Source organism: Culex pipiens, chromosome 3 (assembly GCF_016801865.2).
Source record: "Culex pipiens pallens isolate TS chromosome 3, TS_CPP_V2, whole genome shotgun sequence".
NCBI lineage: Eukaryota > Metazoa > Arthropoda > Insecta > Diptera > Culicidae > Culex > Culex pipiens.
Window position 1 is genome coordinate 147,067,640 of NC_068939.1, and position 21,256 is coordinate 147,088,895.

The window sequence follows — 21,256 nt, forward strand, 5'->3', positions numbered from 1 at the left end:
TAGCTACCAGTCCAACAAGATTTTGCCTCTGAGACGAGTATATGTGTTGCTAGTAGAATTTTGTCTGCTGAATCCGAATCCGGGTCCAGAATGGCTCCAAATGGTCCCAATTTTGAGATACACCCGTTTAGAAATGTTAGTTTAGGCCAAAATTAGCTACTTTGTCGATTATTTTACAAAAGAACTATTGAATAAACAACTAAACTAATACAAGTATCTTATAGTTCACGTTTTCCCCTTTCTGAAACACCCCTGGTTTTTTTTAAATTTGATTGTTTCTAGGCATATTTATAGCCATTTTAAAATTATATTTTCAGTTGGTTCTCATTCAAGTTTTTCCAACTTGCATGCAAGTCAAATTATGCTTGGATATCAATAATAAAAATAAAAAATGCTTTGTAGAACGTTAAATAAGTTTGTCTCGGTAATCTAATTGATCATATTTCATGTATTTTTGTCCGCTGAATCCATTCCAATCATTAGATTTTTTTTCAAAAAGGTCAGATTTTTGAGTAAAAATTGAATTTTCGATGATTTTTTCAAAATAAAATCTATTTTATGCTAAAGTATGACTCAGAAATGACTAAATGTCGATGTCTCGTCGGTTTTATTGATCATTTTTAATGTATTTTTGTCTGTCTGCTGAATCCATTCCCATCATTAGATTTTATCGAAAAGGTCAAGTTTTTGAGTAAAAATAGATTTTTTCAAAATAAAAAGCTATTTTGTGCCATTGGTTCACCCATACAAGTCTTCATACTATTTTGGCAGCTGTCCATAAAAAATTGTTCGTAAAATTTTAAACAGCTGGAACTTTTGAGTGAATTTTCTGATCAATTTGGCGTCTTGGGCAAAGTTGTAGGTATTGTTGAGGACTATTGAGAAAAAAATAGGTACACGGAAAAATTACCAAATTTTTTATTAACATTTTTTCACATAAACTCAAATTCCCATTTTTTTTTGATTTTCGAGATTTTTACATGTTCAAAAAAATTTACGATAGTTTCATTTTTTAACATTGAAAATCGGACCATTAGTTGCTGAAATAACTTAAAATGACTTAAGAAAATGGAGGGTTGTTTGGGTGTAGAGGGTGACGATTCTCGAGATTTTCAATTTCCCGGGAATCGAGAGTTGAACTTGGCAATTTCCCGGGAATTCCCGGGACCCGGGAGTCTTTTTAACTACGCCAACAGTTTCAAAAATTTAAAATAAAAAGTAATAAATTTGTTTCTTTTAAAAGAATTCAGTTACTGTTAATTCATACTCATTCTATGAAACGTTAATTTAAGCAGCCTCATTGTTTTGAGGAACTATATAAAACTTTTGATTTTTTTCTGAATCCGCAAAAACAAAATCGTTTCTTGAGTTTTTAAGACTCAAAATTGTAGTTTAAAATATTTACGAATATTTAAGAATTTCGCACTGAGTGTTTTTTCAAAAGGTTCACAAACTTGTTATTAGATTTTTGTAAAAAAAAAAATCACTAAAATAGCTTATATATAATTTCCCATTATCAGGAATTTTGCAATATGATAAACAACGACTCAAAACAACAAATTAAGTTGCTTTTGTTTTGTAATTTTTTAGTTGAACATTTAATATTCATTGAAGAAATATTTTCAGTTATCAGGAAACCTCAAACGTTCACAAAAAACTAGATTATAAGGATTGCGTTGCTCAAGAGAAGATATGGAAATTGAACTAAACTTGAAAAAGCTTTTCCTTTTTACAAATAATTAGAAAAAAATAATGTTTGAAAACAAAACATTTGATTCCATACCTGGGGTGTAACCGCTAAATAATTTTTAAGGTAAATTTTGGGGTCCACCTTTTTGGCTTCTCTCAATTATAGTTATTGGAATTTTTGACAAGTTAAAATATACACTTTCTGAATAAGAAGATTAAAGAAACATTTGTTTATTCGAACTTGAACATCGAACATTGAACATTAACTTTAACATTTTAAAAGGGCGTAATATTGAATTTTTGGCCCTTTTGAAATGTTAGTCTTGATTTAAAAATTTTGAAAATATTGTTTTCGAAAAGATCGGAAAATTTCACAAATGTTACATATATTAACATTGAAAATCGGACCATTAGTCGCTGAGATATCGATATTAAAAAATGGTGGGCTGTTTGGGTGAGACTTAGAAAACATCAATTTTCACGTTTTTTATACCTTTGCATTGCAATATCTCAGCAAATAAAGGTCGTATCAACAAAGTCCGAAGAAGCAAAATATAGAGAATTTTCTCAGCTTTTCAAAAGTATTTTTTTCAAAAGTGTGCAAACATGTGCACTAATTTAAAAAAATGAAAAACTGCGACTATTTTCAAAAAAGTCACCTAAATATGGATTTAACTTGAAAACGGTGCACTTGATCAAAATTTTACTGGAGTACTTTTTGATTGCAAATTTGATTTTACATCGAAAAATAAAGTTGAAAAAATTTTGCGACCAATATTTCGATTTTTAAAAAAAATCAGTTTTGATTAAAAAAATCATAACTCGATCAATGATTTTTTGCACAACCTGGAAATTTCTGAAAAGTTGGCATTTTATGTCCTCTAAAACTAAAAAATAAAAAAAATTCAAAATAGTGTTTTTTTTGCAAATAAAATTTTGGTGATTAAAAGTTAAATAAAAAAATCACCAAATTTTTTTTACCAGTGTAGTCCGTATCCATACCTACAACTTTGCCGAAGACACCAAATCGATCAAAAAATTCCTTCAAAAGATACAGATTTTTGAATTTTCATATATCATTTTTTATGGACAGCTGCGAAATTTGTATGGAAAATGATATGGACAAACTAATGATGCAAAATGGCTTCTTTGGGCATACCGAAGGCACCAAAAAAGTTTCAGTCGGATTAAAAAATACAAAAAAAAAATCGAATGACCAAAATCCTAGAGAACTGCTCTTAGACGAAATTGTAGGAAATTTTCGAAAAAATATTTTCAGGAATGGACAATCATGGACACTTGTTAAAAAAATCAATAAGCCAAAATTTACCGTTTACCGTTTAAATAAAAAAATGTTCCAGTTTTTTTTCGATTGCAAATTCGATTTTTCAAAAAAAAAAATGTGTTCAAAAAATGTAAAGTCCAAGATTATAATTTTTTAACAAAATTCACCATTTTTGAAAAAAAAAAATTATAATAACCCGACGGCAAAACAAATATTTTTTTTGTGATACGGAGTCGATTATAAGAGATGGAAAAATGGATACAGGAATCGTGGTCGTATTGTTTGAAATTCATTAATTTTTTTTTATTTTGTAATAGGGTGGTTTTCTATTATCGGCCTATCAGCACTTTGATCATGAATTACAGCTTAAATAAAATGTTTTTGACTGTGAATGTAATCACTCAAATAAAAGTGAGCAAGCAACTCATCATTGTTGATAACTCTGAAAATGTTGATTTAATAGCGGAAAACGGCAGAAATGATGAGAATTGGTCGAACGGCTTAGTGTGATTAAAATGGGTTTTTTTTTGACTGCCAAATTTTTATTCAAACCGAAAAAAATACAAAGAATTACAAATAATACAGATTATTTAAGGTTTTAAAAAGAACTTAAAAAAAAAATATATCGTTAATTGATCCTAAAATTGTATTGAGACCTGCAAACAATCCAACCAAATTCAACTTCTGAGAATTTTCAAGTGTGATTACTACTGCCATGTGCAGAAAGCTACTCTGATCCATTCAGTTGACAAAGTCCACTTGTGTAATTGCGTCTAATCCGAGTGTAAGTACCGTTCCGTCAGATTTTCAGACCCATCGTCACCAGCATCCAGCACTGGGTGAAAAAGTAATCAAAGTTGTACCTTTGTTGTGTGCAAAAGTTCGCCTTATCCTCCCCTCCCAGCTCAACCAACCAACACCCGTAAGCTTTCCAAATGCGGTAGCCAAAAGTTTTGCTACCCACCTCAGAGCGCTCCGAAGGAAATCGCTTTGCTAATTACAAATTGCAACAACTTTGTCCCCACCGAGTTGTCTGGAACTCGAAATCTCGTTTGCCGTTCCGAGAGTAGATCTTCGCTTTGATCTTATAAATAGAAGGGAAGGAATCTTACGCTCCCAGGCGATAACGCTCCGAAAAACATGACGGATTTACTCGCACTAATTGAATCACGGGAAAACTGTTGATCTTCGCTCGGGAGAAAAACTTTTGTTTCTGCGAATTGCTTCTTTGCCCACCAGTCTGCGGGATTTGGGGAAGGGTGCGGTTGTAACAGCCAAAAACAAACAAAGACATCAATTAAGACCTTTCCCGACTTGTAATGAAACATAATTCAGAGTTCTGAGAAGTTTTGGCGGAGCACGATACGACCACTCCAAATCTGGTATGTCAGGGACGTAAAAATGTAAAAATGTAAAAATGTAAAACTGTAAAAATTTAAAAATGTAAAAATGTAAAAATGTAAAAATGTAAAAATGTAAAAATGTAAAAATGTAAAAATGTAAAAATGTAAAAATGTAAAAATGTAAAAATGTAAAAATGTAAAAATGTAAAAATGTAAAAATGTAAAAATGTAAAAATGTAAAAATGTAAAAATGTAAAAATGTAAAAATGTAAAAATGTAAAAATGTAAAAATGTAAAAATGTAAAAATGTAAAAATGTAAAAATGTAAAAATGTAAAAATGTAAAAATGTAAAAATGTAAAAATGTAAAAATGTAAAAATGTAAAAATGTAAAAATGTAAAAATGTAAAAAAGTAAAAATGTAAAAATGTAAAAATGTAAAAATGTAAAAATGTAAAAATGTAAAAATGTAAAAATTTAAAAATGTAAAAATGTAAAAATGTAAAAATGTAAAAATGTAAAAATGTAAAAATGTAAAAATGTAAAAATGTAAAAATGTAAAAATGTAAAAATGTAAAAATTTAAAAATGTAAAAATGTAAAAATGTAAAAATGTAAAAATGTAAAAATGTAAAAATGTAAAAATGTAAAAATGTAAAAATGTAAAAATGTAAAAATGTAAAAATGTAAAAATGTAAAAATGTAAAAATGTAAAAATGTAAAAATGTAAAAATGTAAAAATGTAAAAATGTAAAAATGTAAAAATGTAAAAATGTAAAAATGTAAAAATGTAAAAATGTAAAAATGTAAAAATGTAAAAATTTAAAAATGTAAAAATGTAAAAATGTAAAAATGTAAAAATGTAAAAATGTAAAAATGTAAAAATGTAAAAAAGTAAAAATGTAAAAATGTAAAAATGTAAAAATGTAAAAATGAAAAAATTTAAAAATGTAAAAATGTAAAAATGTAAAAATGTAAAAATGTAAAAATGTAAAAATGTAAAAATGTAAAAATGTAAAAATGTAAAAATGTAAAAATGTAAAAATGTAAAAATGTAAAAATGTAAAAATGTAAAAATGTAAAAATGTAAAAATGTAAAAATGTAAAAATGTAAAAATGTAAAAATGTAAAAATGTAAAAATGTAAAAATGTAAAAATGTAAAAATGTAAAAATGTAAAAATGTAAAAATGTAAAATGTAAAATGTAAAAATGTAAAAATGTAAAAATGTAAAAATTTAAAAATGTAAAAATGTAAAAATGTAAAAATGTAAAAATGTAAAAATGTAAAAATGTAAAAATGTAAAAATGTAAAAATGTAAAAATGTAAAAATGTAAAAATGTAAAAATGTAAAAATGTAAAAATGTAAAAATGTAAAAATGTAAAAATGTAAAAATGTAAAAATGTAAAAATGTAAAAATGTAAAAATGTAAAAATGTAAAAATGTAAAAATGTAAAAATGTAAAAATGTAAAAATGTAAAAATGTAAAAATGTAAAAATGTAAAAATGTAAAAATGTAAAAATGTAAAAATGTAAAAATGTAAAAATGTAAAAATGTAAAAATGTAAAAATTTAAAAATGTAAAAATGTAAAAATGTAAAAATGTAAAAATGTAAAAATGTAAAAATGTAAAAATGTAAAAATGTAAAAATGTAAAAATGTAAAAATGTAAAAATGTAAAAATGTAAAAATGTAAAAATGTAAAAATGTAAAAATGTAAAAATGTAAAAATGTAAAAATATAAAAATGTAAAAATGTAAAAATGTAAAAGTGTAAAAGTGTAAAAATGTAAAAATGTAAAAATGTAAAAATGTAAAAATGTAAAAATGTAAAAATGTAAAAATGTAAAAATGTAAAAATGTAAAAATGTAAAAATGTAAAAATGTAAAAATGTAAAAATGTAAAAATGTAAAAATGTAAAAATGTAAAAATGTAAAAATGTAAAAATGTAAAAATGTAAAAATGTAAAAATGTAAAAATGTAAAAATGTAAAAATGTAAAAATGTAAAAATGTAAAAATGTAAAAATGTAAAAATGTAAAAATGTAAAAATGTAAAAATGTAAAAATGTAAAAATGTAAAAATGTAAAAATGTAAAAATGTAAAAATGTAAAAATGTAAAAATGAAAAAATGTAAAAATGTAAAAATGTAAAAATGTAAAAATGTAAAAATGTAAAAATGTAAAAATGTAAAAATATAAAAATGAAAAAATGTAAAAATGTAAAAATGTAAAAATATAAAAATGTAAAAATGTAAAAATGTAAAAATGTAAAAATGTAAAAATGTAAAAATGTAAAAATGTAAAAATGTAAAAATGTAAAAATGTAAAAATGTAAAAATGTAAAAATGTAAAAATGTAAAAATGTAAAAATGTAAAAATGTAAAAATGTAAAAATGTAAAAATGTAAAAATGTAAAAATGTAAAATGTAAAAATGTAAAAATGTAAAAATGTAAAAATGTAAAAATGTAAAAATGTAAAAATGTAAAAATGTAAAAATGTAAAAATGTAAAAATGTAAAAATGTAAAAATGTAAAAATGTAAAAATGTAAAAATGTAAAAATGTAAAAATGTAAAAATGTAAAAATGTAAAAATGTAAAAATGTAAAAATGTAAAAATGTAAAAATGTAAAAATGTAAAAATGTAAAAATGTAAAAATGTAAAAATGTAAAAATGTAAAAATGTAAAAATGTAAAAATGTAAAAATGTAAAAATGTAAAAATGTAAAAATGTAAAAATGTAAAAATGTAAGAATGTAAAAATGTAAAAATGTAAAAATATAAAAATGAAAAAATGTAAAAATGTAAAAATGTAAAAATGTAAAAATGTAAAAATGTAAAAATGTAAAAATGTAAAAATGTAAAAATGTAAAAATGTAAAAATGTAAAAATGTAAAAATGTAAAAATGTAAAAATGTAAAAATGTAAAAATGTAAAAATGTAAAAATGTAAAAATGTAAAAATGTAAAAATGTAAAAATGTAAAAATGTAAAAATGTAAAAATGTAAAAATGTAAAAATGTAAAAATGTAAAAATGTAAAAATGTAAAAATGTAAAAATGTAAAAATGTAAAAATGTAAAAATGTAAAAATGTAAAAATGTAAAAATGTAAAAATGTAAAAATGTAAAAATGTAAAAATGTAAAAATGTAAAAATGTAAAAATGTAAAAATGTAAAAATGTAAAATGTAAAATGTAAAAATGTAAAAATGTAAAAATGTAAAAATGTAAAAATGTAAAAATGTAAAAATGTAAAAATTTAAAAATGTAAAAATGTAAAAATGTAAAAATGTAAAAATGTAAAAATGTAAAAATGTAAAAATGTAAAAATGTAAAAATGTAAAAATGTAAAAATGTAAAAATGTAAAAATGTAAAAATGTAAAAATGTAAAAATGTAAAAATGTAAAAATGTAAAAATGTAAAAATGTAAAAATGTAAAAATGTAAAAATGTAAAAATGTAAAAATGTAAAAATGTAAAAATGTAAAAATGTAAAAATGTAAAAATGTAAAAATGTAAAAATGTAAAAATGTAAAAATGTAAAAATGTAAAAATGTAAAAATGTAAAAATGTAAAAATGTAAAAATGTAAAAATGTAAAAATGTAAAAATGTAAAAATGTAAAAATGTAAAAATGTAAAAATGTAAAAATGTAAAAATGTAAAAATGTAAAAATGTAAAAATGTAAAAATGTAAAAATGTAAAAATGTAAAAATGTAAAAATGTAAAAATGTAAAAATGTAAAAATGTAAAAATGTAAAAATGTAAAAATGTAAAAATGTAAAAATGTAAAAATGTAAAAATGTAAAAATGTAAAAATGTAAAAATGTAAAAATGTAAAAATGTAAAAATGTAAAAATGTAAAAATGTAAAAATGTAAAAATGTAAAAATGTAAAAATGTAAAAATGTAAAAATGTAAAAATGTAAAAATGTAAAAATGTAAAAATGTTAAAATGTAAAAATGTAAAAATGTAAAAATGTAAAAATGTAAAATGTAAAATGTAAAAATGTAAAAATGTAAAAATGTAAAAATGTAAAAATTTAAAAATGTAAAAATGTAAAAATGTAAAAATGTAAAAATGTAAAAATTTAAAAATGTAAAAATGTAAAAATGTAAAAATGTAAAAATGTAAAAATGTAAAAATGTAAAAATGTAAAAATGTAAAAATGTAAAAATGTAAAAATGTAAAAATGTAAAAATGTAAAAATGTAAAAATGTAAAAATGTAAAAATGTAAAAATGTAAAAATGTAAAAATGTAAAAATGTAAAAATGTAAAAATGTAAAAATGTAAATATGTAAAAATGTAAAAATGTAAAAATGTAAATATGTAAAAATGTAAAAATGTAAAAATGTAAAAATGTAAAAATGTAAAAATGTAAAAATGTAAAAATGTAAAAATGTAAAAATGTAAAAATGTAAAAATTTAAAAACGTCAAACGAAAAGAAGGAACAAACTATTCCTCGAAACACCCCTGTTTTTCCTGATCTGTCTAGTCGATTTCCAGCCCCGAACGAAAACGGGGCTTTTTCGCTCCTCGTTGGCGTTGCTAATCTCATTACAACTGTGGAAAATTAACTGCCTATCAACACGTGTATGAGTGCTCGCGTGTGGGTGGAGACCTCCAAACGTGTGTTTCTGTGTGCGTGTGTTTGAGTTTGTTGTAAGTATCTCCAACCTTATTAACGCGAGCTTTGGGTGGGGGGTAGAGTAAATTCCGAGAAAATCCTTTTTCTTCCCACAAATCGCTGTTTTCCCCATCGGTGAACGGGAAAGGGAGGAAGGACTAGGGTCTTGACTCGATTATTTATGATTTATTCCGGAAGGCAATTCATTACACGACATTTTACCGGTGGCTCCAACTGTGACGATAAAACTAGAACGAAGCTGCTGCCGAGGGTGGCTGCTGTTGGTGGGAATATTTATTCATAAACTTGCAGGACTAGACGAGCAGACTTTAGGGGTGGGGGAAAATGTCACCCCTTTTGCCTGGTCTAGCGCGGCATGAGTTCGGTTAAAGACCGCATCAAATCCAATATAAATGAGTGGAAATAAAAGAAAAGTGCGATCGTTTGCGCCTAGTAACCACTTAACTGTGCTCGAAATAAAAAAAAGTTTATTTATTTGTTATTCAACACAGCACAGCAAGATAAAAAAATGTTAAAATCACTGATCACCATTTGTTCGACCTTTCACTCCAGTTTGTTTAAGCACTCCGACAGTTTCAACCTGTTCCAGCTAGGATGCTATTCACACGAGAAAATTCCAACCTCCCTTCCTTTTGCTTTCACCACAATCCAAACAATAATTTCATTATGAAAATTACTGTTTGGGCCGCTTCAGCGCAACGCTAGCAATGTTATGAAATTATGTTAATTATGATCATTTGATTTCAGGTGGGTGTGGTGATGGTCCGACCCCGGAGTCAAATAATCTCACCTGCAACGTGTCCTTCGCGGAACTCCGGAACCACCTATCAGCTGTAAACACCGCACCTGCATCCCGGTTTGAGTTTTTCACCTGGCCCGGAACAAATAACGTAATTGAAATTCCATCAGGGTGCAATTAATCAAACAGTGTTCCCAGCGAAAGCAATTTTGCGATGTGCGTGTGTGGGCGGTGGGTGAGGGGGGGGGGGTCTTTATCTGAATGTTGGACGTTTTGCAGCTGTTTCGATGGGATATTTATGTGGCTCGTGCCGGAGAATAAAATTAATTGATAATTATGAAAAATTGATAAGGTCAGATTTTCCGGGAATAACGAAACCAAAATTTTGTAACGGATTTTCGTGAAATTGCATACACTGAACCGAATTCATAATGAAACAAACTGAACCACATTATAAATAAAATCCCGGGAAAAAAGTTCACCTCAATTTCGCCATGTCACAACAAACGAGAAAGTGACAATGGAAAAAGGCTTAATGATGATGATGCATCTGAGGCCATTGCCATGTTTCTAGTAAGTACACAAGAGTTGGCAGAAATTATTAATTGAACGTATCCTCAATAAAAATGTAAATGCATAAGGCTTTTTGTCCTCTCTTTAATTTTTTACTGAAATTTGTAATGCCGTTTAGTTTTACTCAAAATTTTTTAGAAACTTGAGTTATTTTGTTTTAAAAGAAAAGCTGATATAATTTTAGACATTAAAACGTAACTTAGACTATAAATCTTTCTAGCGCAAGGTCTTTTGATTACTTAACCAACAATAGTTTGCATGACAGATCCGGACAACGATCTCATCAAAATATCTGAGATCCGGCCAATAATAAAAATCGTTTTGCAATCATTGAAAATCTAGATTTAAAAAGTGCGGACCACTTCATTTTCTTCCATCGATATTGTTTGTTTCTGTTAAGCATTGCGAGTGTCTTTCCCAAGACTCAAATCATCGAGGAGAGGTGTATTCAAAGAAAATAACCATTTCCATTTCATTTTTTGACACCATAAGAAAAATTTAGTTATCCATAAAACCAACGAATAGCTTTGTTCATAATAATTAGACATAGTAGCTTTAAAAAAAAACATGTTTTTCGAAAAACATCGATAACACAATTCACTATCACGATTTTTTAAAAGGCATACATTACCGTGTAATGTCAACATAATTGAATTCTTTGGCCTTTCGGGTAAATATTTAAAACTTTTCGGGAAACTTTTTTCAATTTTTTAATAAATTCCCTTGTGGCGATTCCCATTACAAATCAGCTGGAAAAGTCAAAAAGCATTTTTTAATAAACTTCAAAGTTTCAATAGAAATAAATTCAACAAAATTGAAAACAACTTGAAATGCATTTTCCTGCGTTGATAATCAAATTAAGAATGCCTGAGATCGTATGAAAAAATAATTCAATGTTCAATACTTTTAAATGCTTAAAAAGGTTATTTTTGCGATTTTTTTATCAGTACCAAGCTTGTTTATTGTTAAAACTATCGTCGATAATATTATCGTCTTACGATATTGCTAATGGTTATCGTTATCGTTATTTTGATAGTTCTATCGGCGATAAGATTAGTCATTTTTCAAATCTTTCTAAAATTGATTGATTTCACCATATCATGTTAAATTTGGAATGCTTTCATAAAGATTTTTTTTTAAATGTGGTAAGTTTCAAAATGAAAATATGTACTCAAAGTTGTTCACAAAATACCGTATTTATTAGAAAATTCTCAAGTTTTCATAATTTGCAATATGCGTACTAAACATAGCAAAATTTTGTATGCTTCTACAGTTTAAATGACAATTCTTTTTCCACAATACCGTAGTTTTTCGAAAATACTCAAATTTTCAGAAAAAGCAATATGGGTATCAAAAAAAAAATGAAATTTCGTGTAATTTTTCAATTTATTACAGTTTTTTTTTTGAAAACACTAACATTTTCACAAATTACTGTATCTTTTTGGAAAATACTCAATGTATGTATGTATGTATGTATGATCCCCATACCCGCAGGCAACTTGGTCCTGGAACACATGTGAGCGCTAGGTGAACAATTCGATCATCTTTTACTCCGTAATCTGTACACCCACGTGCATAAGTTTTTTTGCACGAATTTTAGTGCTACAAATACCGGTGCATATAACAAAATGGTTTCCCTTTTCCCTCCCCAAGCGCCGGAAATTTGTAGCGGGTGTAGGGACACTTTGCATAGACGCCCTTGCTCCCATCACGTCACTGAGGGTATGGAGCGACGAGAAATTAATAAGCATGCCCCCCTAGTCGAACCTTCATTAGAGAAGCAGGCAATCCACAACTCACAGCGAACGACCAAGGGAACACCCTACCGCGTATTTAGTAAAATTGGCGTGGTTGGTCTTAAATGGATTGTATGAATGTTAGAATGAATGAAAGTATATTTTGCTATTTATATAGGAAAGATCTCACCAAATCGGGAAGCTTCAACTCCGGTATCATTGGTCTTGAATCTGACTTGAATCATCTGGGACTTCTGGCCTTGATTTGCTGGACTACCGGAACCGGAACTGGTACATCAAAACAGCAAACAACTTCCTGGTTGCCGATTAAATCTTGAGGGGACTCGAGATGAATGCTACCAATCCTGGCTGATAATCTGGTACATCGGGACTGGAACCACATGATGTTTGAACCGATGTCAATGTAGAGGTGCGGTTTATCCGCCGTTATTTTCCGCAATGGCCACTTCCTGTTCGTCACGAAGATACTTCACCGTTATGGTTATCACTGGTCAACAACAGATTTACCGGCGAATTATCCGTATTTCTACTACCTTTTAGTTTTTTTTTAAACAAAAAAAAATATTTGTTGAAAAATGACAGCACGAAAAAAGTTACGTCCGATCTCGCGCACGGATTGCTTCGATCAGCATCTTTTTGGAAAATACTCAAATTTTCAAAATATGCAGTATGAGTATACAACGATTATAGATTTATTGATAGGATTTTTCTTAATATAAAAATTTTCAATACTAAGATTTTCAAAATATCCAATATGGGTACCATACGAAGCAAAATTTAAACACATTCAAATGTTGTGTACTTTACATTTTTCAAACATTTGAGTATTTTCGAAATCATATAATATTTTATAAAAATGTTAGTGTTTAAAAAATCTCTAATAAACTGAGAAGGCATTTTAGTTTTAAAGTCGTTTGGTACTCATTTTGCATATTTAAAAAAATGTGTACTTTTGAAATAATACGGTATTTAGTGATTTTTTGTATTTTAAAAAAAAGCTCTATAAATTTGAACAATGAAGCCGATTTTTGCTTCGATTGATACTAATATTTTAAAATTTGAGTACTTTGGAAAAAATACGATAATTGGTGTAAATTTAAGAATTTAACAACAAAAAACTCTAAAAAAGTGTACAAAAAACAAACCAAACTTTTCTTCGATTAATACCCTTATTGCATATTTAGAAAGTTTTAGTATTTTCGAAAAAATCGGTAATTTGTGAAAAATTTTATATTTTACAAAAAAATGTAACATTATGAAAATCAAACCGCTTCGCTTGATACCCATATTGTGTATTTAAAAAAAATTGAGTAAATACGGTAATTTGTGATATATTTTCCAAAGAAATATATAACTGTGAAAAAGCAAACCCATTTTGCTTCGTAAGAAACTCATATTGTGTGTATTGAAAATTTGAGTATTTTCGAAAAAATAAGGTAAATTGTGAAAAAAATATCTTTTTAAATAAAAATATTATCGTGAAAAAGCAAACCAAATTAAGATTTGATTGATACTCATATTTTGTATTTTGAAAATTTAAGCATTTTCAAAAAAATCGGTACTTAGTGAACAATTTCGAGTTCATATTTTACTTTGAAACTTACTAGATTTCCAAAAAATGTGTTCTTTGTAAAATAATCGTTTTTAGAAAGATTAAAAAAATGAGTTATTGTCCATTATCGGCGTGTCGGCGTGTGTTTTCGTATAATTCCGGAAGTTAATTAATACAACCATTTACATGCGCAACCATGCACATAATATCATCATGTTTTATATCGCTTGATTGGTATTCGAAGACCTTCCCAACGAGTCCAAAACATTGACCATTTGGCATCCCTGTCTAAAGTTATGACCATTTAAGTGATATTTTTGTACTTTGTCAAAGCCGGATCTCACTTATCTGTATGAAAACAACGGATCAATCATCGGTTAGGTTATCGAAAGGCCTTCGAAACAAGCCCAAAATATTGAAGATTTGGCATTATTATCTCAAGTTATAAAAAAACATATTCGATGCAGGATTTATTTTTTTATGATCTTTTGATTTCTCAACTATTTCTCGATGAACAATTCACTCTTTGAATGCAGCGATGACTTTTTTCCTTAATAGTTTATTTTAGAAAAAATTAAATTCTTTGAAGCAAAAAAATCAGTTTTGTAATTTATTTTTACTTAATATTAGTGCTCAACATTTCTTTATTCGAATATATAAATATGCATTTCTATGATTTGCTATGAACCAAATAAAAATAGTAGTTTATGCAACAAGTTGCATAAAGAGGATTTTTTCAGCACGAGTCGTACATTTATCCAACGAGGTTCACCGAGTTGGATAAAAACGACGAGTGCTGAAAAAATCAAGTTTTGCAACGAGTTCCATACAACATTTTTTGCAATTTCGAAAAACACACATTGAGTGAAATTTTAAGTCGAATTTTCATGTATTTTGTCAAATAAATGTTGAAAAGTGTTACTTTTCAAAACAAGTGCTGAAAAGTTCAACTTTTCAGTATTTATTTCGAAAAGTGTTGCTATTCGATTCTGTTATTTTTGGTACAGAAAAGTAGGCTATTTCGTCGTTCAAGAATGACAGGAAAAGTAAGTAGTTTCACGACGGAATTGCAAAAAGGTAATTTTATAATTCCTTCCTGCTCAAAAATAGCGCGATAGCTCTGTCAGAGGTCAGGTGGCCGTGAGTTTGGCAACACTGCCGCAGCCGACTCAACTCGGGGGACGGGCATAATGCAAATATTGGTTTTGCCTGTTCGTGCAAGGCATGCCGGGGTTTTTTTTGTGTGTTGTTGCACTTTTTGTGCATTATCTGTTTGTTTTTGCAGCGGTGATATTAAATTAAGCATGAGATTTAAAAAATCACACATTAAACGACAAGTGAACGAGCTTTCAAGCTAATTGAATAAAATTGGACGGTCGAATTCGGTGGAGTTTACTTTTTTGATGTGAATTTTGCACGACACATGCATTGAATTGTATTTTCGGAGTGTAGATAGTCTGAGTTTCATTATACTTTATCTACTTGATTTTTTTTTTACTGTTTGATTTTGAAAATCTATTCTAAAAACATGAGAGGGCTGAAAAATTGACCAACCTTACCAAAATGTAATCATCACCCATGTGTGATCGCCAACATTGTGCTGATGGCAGCCATTTAAACCGCAATTTAATTTCGTGGCTTGCTGGTCAAATTAATAAATTCTGATGGGGGACGGTTTAATTTATTTTCAAATCAAACGCACTGTTGCTGAAACCCACGGAGATGTTTTTTTTCACTTTGGAATCATACACGGTTGATTCTCGTAGAGTTTAGTGAATTGTGAGATTTGAAAGTTGTTAGAACATCATCACCGATTAGTTTTTTTTTGTATATTTTAAATGTTATGCAAAATATATATTTTTTAAAGAAGATAACTAACGTTAACACTTTTGTAGGGGCGCTAAACTTCACAGATAAAAAAATCTTTAAAATTGTGCTGGGCAATATTTCAAACTTCCGCGAGCAATTCCTTCTCCAGCTCTGTACGTGCTCCACCCGGTTGAGACCACGTGTGGGTTCATTTCTACCGCAAACGAAAGTCCTTACTTTATGCGCGGGAAACTTTCGCCAATATTTACCTTTTCCATTTGTGCCGAAACTGCTGCTGCACCACTCACTTGACGAGGGTCCCAGAGCTCTCGGGGCCAGGTTGTACAAAGTTCACCGGAAGTGCCTCCACCTGCTGGGTACAATTCGAATTTGGAGCGTGAAATTTCGGAACTAAACCCCTTGTTCGTTGTAGTTTGGAGGTCTCCTAGGAAAAATGAGCTTCGTGAACGGCGCTAGCTATTGAAAAAAAAAATTGAAATTGTTCTAAATAACGCAAGTCGATATTCATTTTTATTGTTGAAATTTATTCAAAATTCAAGTTTTATGGAAAAAATTAAGAGTCTCTTCTAATTTATGCGATATTTATTCATGTTAAAATATAAAAAATAACACTGTTTTTTATTGATGATACTGTTCACATGTCTGCACATTTCTCTGTAAGAAGCTGTTCAAATGTTGTCTACATGAATTTTTCCTCCCCACTGCACTATTGCTTCGCAGAACCGTCAAAACTTGCACGAAAGCAAACAAGTTTCGCCTACACCAGCTTGGGCGAATTAATTGAGCAAATTATCCTTTTCTGCGGTGCTGTTTTTGGTTTGTTTTCTTCTTGCCTTGCCGACGACAGGCACTTTCACGAGCTTTCTTAATTTAATGGGGTGTTCTCACCTTGTAGTGGTTAGTCTTGTTTGGGTTGCTTACCTTAAAAATCAGCCATCCAAAAGTGGGGGAATGCTGAAAGGTAGAATAAATTACTGTTAGTAAGTTTTTTTTGTAAATCAAGTAAAGAAAAAGTTTAAAATTTACTAGACCTGATTTTTAGACCCCCATTTTCTGAAAAGCTTTCATTCCCGCAGACTTTTTTTTGCTCAAAAAACCGCCACGTTCAACTCAGTTTCACTCGCCCGTAATTGAAACGCGACGAAAATATTTGGTTTTTCTTGAAAACACATTTCCCTTTTCGTGCAGAAATGTGCAGAGCACACAACCTACACAGCATTTTACTCGTTTTATATTTTTCCTTCTCTGGATGCTAGAATGCGTGTAAGCGTGTGTGTTTGTGAACGTTGCATCTCTTGCAAAAAGCGCAATTCGTCGCTGTCGTCACTGCTTTGGCAGCATAAAATGCGGAAATTGAATCACCTATTGAGGTTTTATTTAGAAAAAAAAGAAAACAAATTACAAAACACTTTTTATTGAAAATATTATATAATTAATTTATATAATATAATTTATAATAATATTTAAAGCCGTATGTATGAGTTAGGAACGTCATTTTGTGCAGCTCACAATGCCTCATCTTTTGACCTTCACAGATCCCCAAAATTCGATTTCAATCATGAGATATTCAATAAAAACCGAAAAAACTTCGAGTATTTTTGTCACTCTTCATATGAAAAAAGTTTCAATCTTGTCGTGCTATCTTGACACTCACCAAGTGCGACAATTGGCCAAAGGGATTTTAGGTCAGAACGCGTTTGACACCGATACAAGGTCGAATAGCGTAAACATTTTCAATTATAACTCGGGACTCCGGCAACCAAAATCAGCCAAACTTTGGGGCAATGCTGGTCAATCAAACAAAACGTGTTTGTTAAAACGCGTTTCTCGGAACGTAAAAAAGCAAAGTACGACATGATTACACGACGGCGTCGATTTGCTCATTACTTCGGCAATTTTTTTTTATTTTTCCACGTTTAATAAGCAACGGCTTAGGTAAGGAGCAAAACAAACTCTTTCTTTTGTTTTGTTTTTTTTTTTTTGCTTTTTTGCATATCTTATTCTTTTTTGTCCACGAATTTTCGTTGTCAAAGGAAGTCATTTTGCATCATTCGTTTCCGAGTTGCCTGGGAATTGATAATTTCAAACAGAACCAACTCTTCTTGAACCAGATTTTCACCACCATGACCATGAAAGGTGTAGGCTCATTGATTTTTCACGCACAAAAATCGCAATTTTCATGGAAACCATAAATCCAAAACACCAAATTTCGCGGAACATGAAAAATGTTAAAATATCCAAGAAAATCTAATGTAAAAAGTGCAGAAAATTCATTTAAAACTTTATTTTACATCGTTTTAAATAAACTATAGTTATTTTTACTATTTTTTAACGTGATAACGTGAATTAATGAAAATTCTGTAAATTTCTTAGTTATAATTAAGCTACGAAAGAGAAGTGAAAGTAAATAATTTGTGAAACTGATTTTTTGCAGCGAAACAAGTTTGATTTTGTTCAATTATTCGCATTGTTTTACTTGAAAATATACCTGGCATAAATCTCAAAAGCTAAATGTCTTCTATTCTTTTTAGATATCAATGAACTTATTATTTTGGCAGAAACAGAACAGAATTAAAAAGGCTAGGTGAAAAGAATTAAAAAGGCTAAATGAAAAGCCCTGGATTATTTAATCTTGAATATACCAGGTTTGAATCTTCTACTTTCAGAATACTAGCTAGAAAAAAATAAATAGAAATATTAAGATTTTTTTCAGATTTCAAAAAAGTTTTTAAAATACTACGGGTAATTCTCAACCAACTCACACGAAATCGGGAAAAGTTGCCCCGAACCCTCTTCGATTTGCGTGAAACTTTGTCCTAAGGGGTAACTTTTGTCCTTGATCACGAATCCGAGGTCCGTTTTTGATATCTCGTGACGGAGGGGCGGTACGACCCCTTCCATTTTTGAACATGCGAAAAAAGAGGTGTTTTTCAATAATTTGCAGCCTGAAACGGTAATGAGATAGAAATTTGGTGTCAAAGAGACTTTTATGCTGTATTGTTACTTTTTTTTTGCTGTGTAAACCGATCAGACGGTAATAACTAAATTCATGCCATTTCAATAACAAATACTGTTAAAATAACAGAAAATGTTATGGATTCTTCTTGAAAAATCCATTTTTGCATAAGGGTTAAATAACAGTTTATGTTATCATAACAAAATTTGTTATTGGTCTGATATTGATTGAAAGTCAAAACAACTTTGGAATAACATTTTTTGTTATGGAAGAATACCGCCAACTGTTATTGGGATGATCGGATTAGTTGTTAAAATAACAAAAAATGATAAAAAAGATTTGTTCGAAGAATAACTTAAAATATTAATCGTCTGTTATTACAATAACAACAAAATCATAACGACGAATAACAAATCTTGTTATTAATAACATAAAATGTTATTGGCCTAGTATTTTTAAATATCAAAAAATGTTATTCCCAAGTTATTTCCGTCTGTTCGGGAAGAGGGGGCGTGCAACTGCTGAGCTGGTTGGCGGAGAATAACCCACATTTTTTAAGAAGCTTGATTTAACATCAACACATAAAGTTTTGGATGTGGGTCTCGTGGCGCAGGGGTAGCGGCTTCGGCTGCCGATCCCGATGATGCTATGAGACGCGGGTTCGATTCCCGCCTTATCCACTGAGCTTCTATCGGATGGTGAAGTAAAACGTCGGTCCCGGTTTCTCCTGTCTCGTCAGAGGCGCTGGAGCAGAAATCCCACGTTAGAGGAAGGCCATGCCCCGGGGGGCGTAGTGCCAATAGTTTCGTTTTACATAAAGTTTTGGATTTTTTTAAATGAAATTGCAATAAAAAATCCTAAACTCTAATTCACTGATTCCAATATTTTTTTGCTCAATCCCCACCTTCCATACATTCATAAAGTTTAAATTATTTATGCTTATAACATTTTTATTTTGCTTTTTTCATAATTTACACTTTTTTTCAATAATGTTTCAATAACAAATAAAAAGCTTTTATCTTCTCGAGCCATGACGAAACGAAAGATGGTCCACCGAGCCGTGATGGATGCGCTGCCATAACTCTTCCCAGCTGCATGTGCTGCAGTACATCATCACGTGCAGGCAAATGTAAACTAACATCCAAACACCCCCTCTGCCTCACCACCACCACCATCCACTAATCCATCCATCCATTTATCCCGCCATCTTTCCACAGACTGTGCTGCGATGGCGGTGAAAATTTAATTTTCTCCAAGCGCTTGCCCGCCATCGCCTTGGCGTAAAGATTTTCATCACCGTCCCGTGGTCGCCCCTGTAAGATTTCACCTCGCAAGGATTCATCTTCATCATCTGGTGTAAATCACGTTTGCCAGACGCTTGCCGTCAACGATTTTCCTCAGGATGGAAAATCCAGCGAAAGTTTCGAAGCTGTTGGTTGAAAGTTCAAATGAAAAGTTTTTAAAATCATTGAAGCAAGTAAAAGAATATTAACATAAAATTGTTAAAACAACAAAACTGGAAAGATTAATCTATTTATGAAAAAATATATTTAAACCTGTAATTTGTGATGGACCCCTGCCCATTCGTTATCCTCGTAGCGTTGAAGATCCTTCCAAGAGCTTTGCACACAAAAAAAAGTCCATGGATGAATGAACGAAAGTAACGACGACGACGACGACGATGATGGTGATGATGAAGATGACCCTCTCGTTTAATCCTTCCACCTTTTTTTTAACTCGCTCTACTCCTTTCACGTGGATTAAGGATCACGAAGCAACTGAGCTTCACAGAGTTTTTTTACCGACCACCTCCTCCGCTACCCAACAACTTGCGAAATTAATCGTGCTGTGATTAAAAACCGTGCTCTGCTGAAGCGAGTTTAAATTGCACCAAATTAAACCACTCCAAAGCGAGCGAGGTGGGAGTGCACAGGGTCTCACCGATGCACAGAGACGACTCCAAATTGAAACGAATATTTTAAAGCTCAAGAGCACGGTCCTAAGCGTGAATAAATGAGCGCTCGTTGCGGTAATTATTCGATGCATAAATGGCACCGTTTTTTTAAGAGTGGTCATTAGTTTTTGAAGAGAAAGGTGTGCCACCCAGATGCAGCGTGAGAAAATAGTCAATTTAAAAATATTCATGTTATGCAAGTTGAAGAAATTATTTGAAAAACTGCGCTGAAAAAAGCAAAAAAGGCAAGGTTCCCATTAAAATCATCATATTTACATGATTTTTTATTTAAAATCAGTTGTGGTAATTTCAATTTAGCAAAAAAAAAATAATTTTGAAGTATTTTAATCTTTGTCTTCGGCAAATTGTTGGTTTTGACTTTTCACAAACATTAGATATAGGAACAAAATAATTTTATTGATTTTGTTATTTGATTTGTTTATTTTCAAGTTGAATTTCCAAAAAAAAAAACTTTTTTTCTAATTTTATTACCATCATTAGGGATAACGTTGGGTCTGGGGGTGAAATTGGGTCAAACAAATTTCAGCATTTTTGTATGACCCAATCTCACCCCCAGACCCATTGTCACCCCTGATGATGGTATGTTTTTTTCAGTTTAAAACTGCTTCATCAAGGGAAAGCGAAGAAAAAAAAACCCAGTTACAATTAATTTGCCCCCCCCCCCCCCCCCCGTAACAAAATGTCCATACAAAATTTAAAAAATTTGTATGGAGCCTAACACAGCCTCCGACTCTCCCTCCCTCCTACTGCGTTACGTAATAAAAGAACGCTCCCTATGTGCATAACGAAGCCCGATTTGGAAATTTCGCTGAAAAAATTATTAAAATCAAAAACTGACAATTTTTCATGTGAAAATAAAAACAAAAAATTTTAAATTGATTTTTATTACATTGGCCTTCGGCATGTACACAG

General features: G+C 29.7%; 1 long non-coding RNA gene across 1 annotated transcript in view; it reads right to left on the reverse strand.

Moving 5' to 3' along the window:
- Positions 1 to 15,351: 15,351 nt before the first annotated feature.
- LOC128093600 (uncharacterized) overlaps positions 15,352 to 21,256 on the reverse strand; it is a 43,739-nt gene continuing 37,834 nt past the window's right edge. Inside the window, exon 3 of the long non-coding RNA XR_008212621.1 lies at positions 15,352 to 16,367. This is a non-coding gene — a long non-coding RNA (uncharacterized LOC128093600). The remainder of the gene's footprint in view (positions 16,368 to 21,256) is intronic.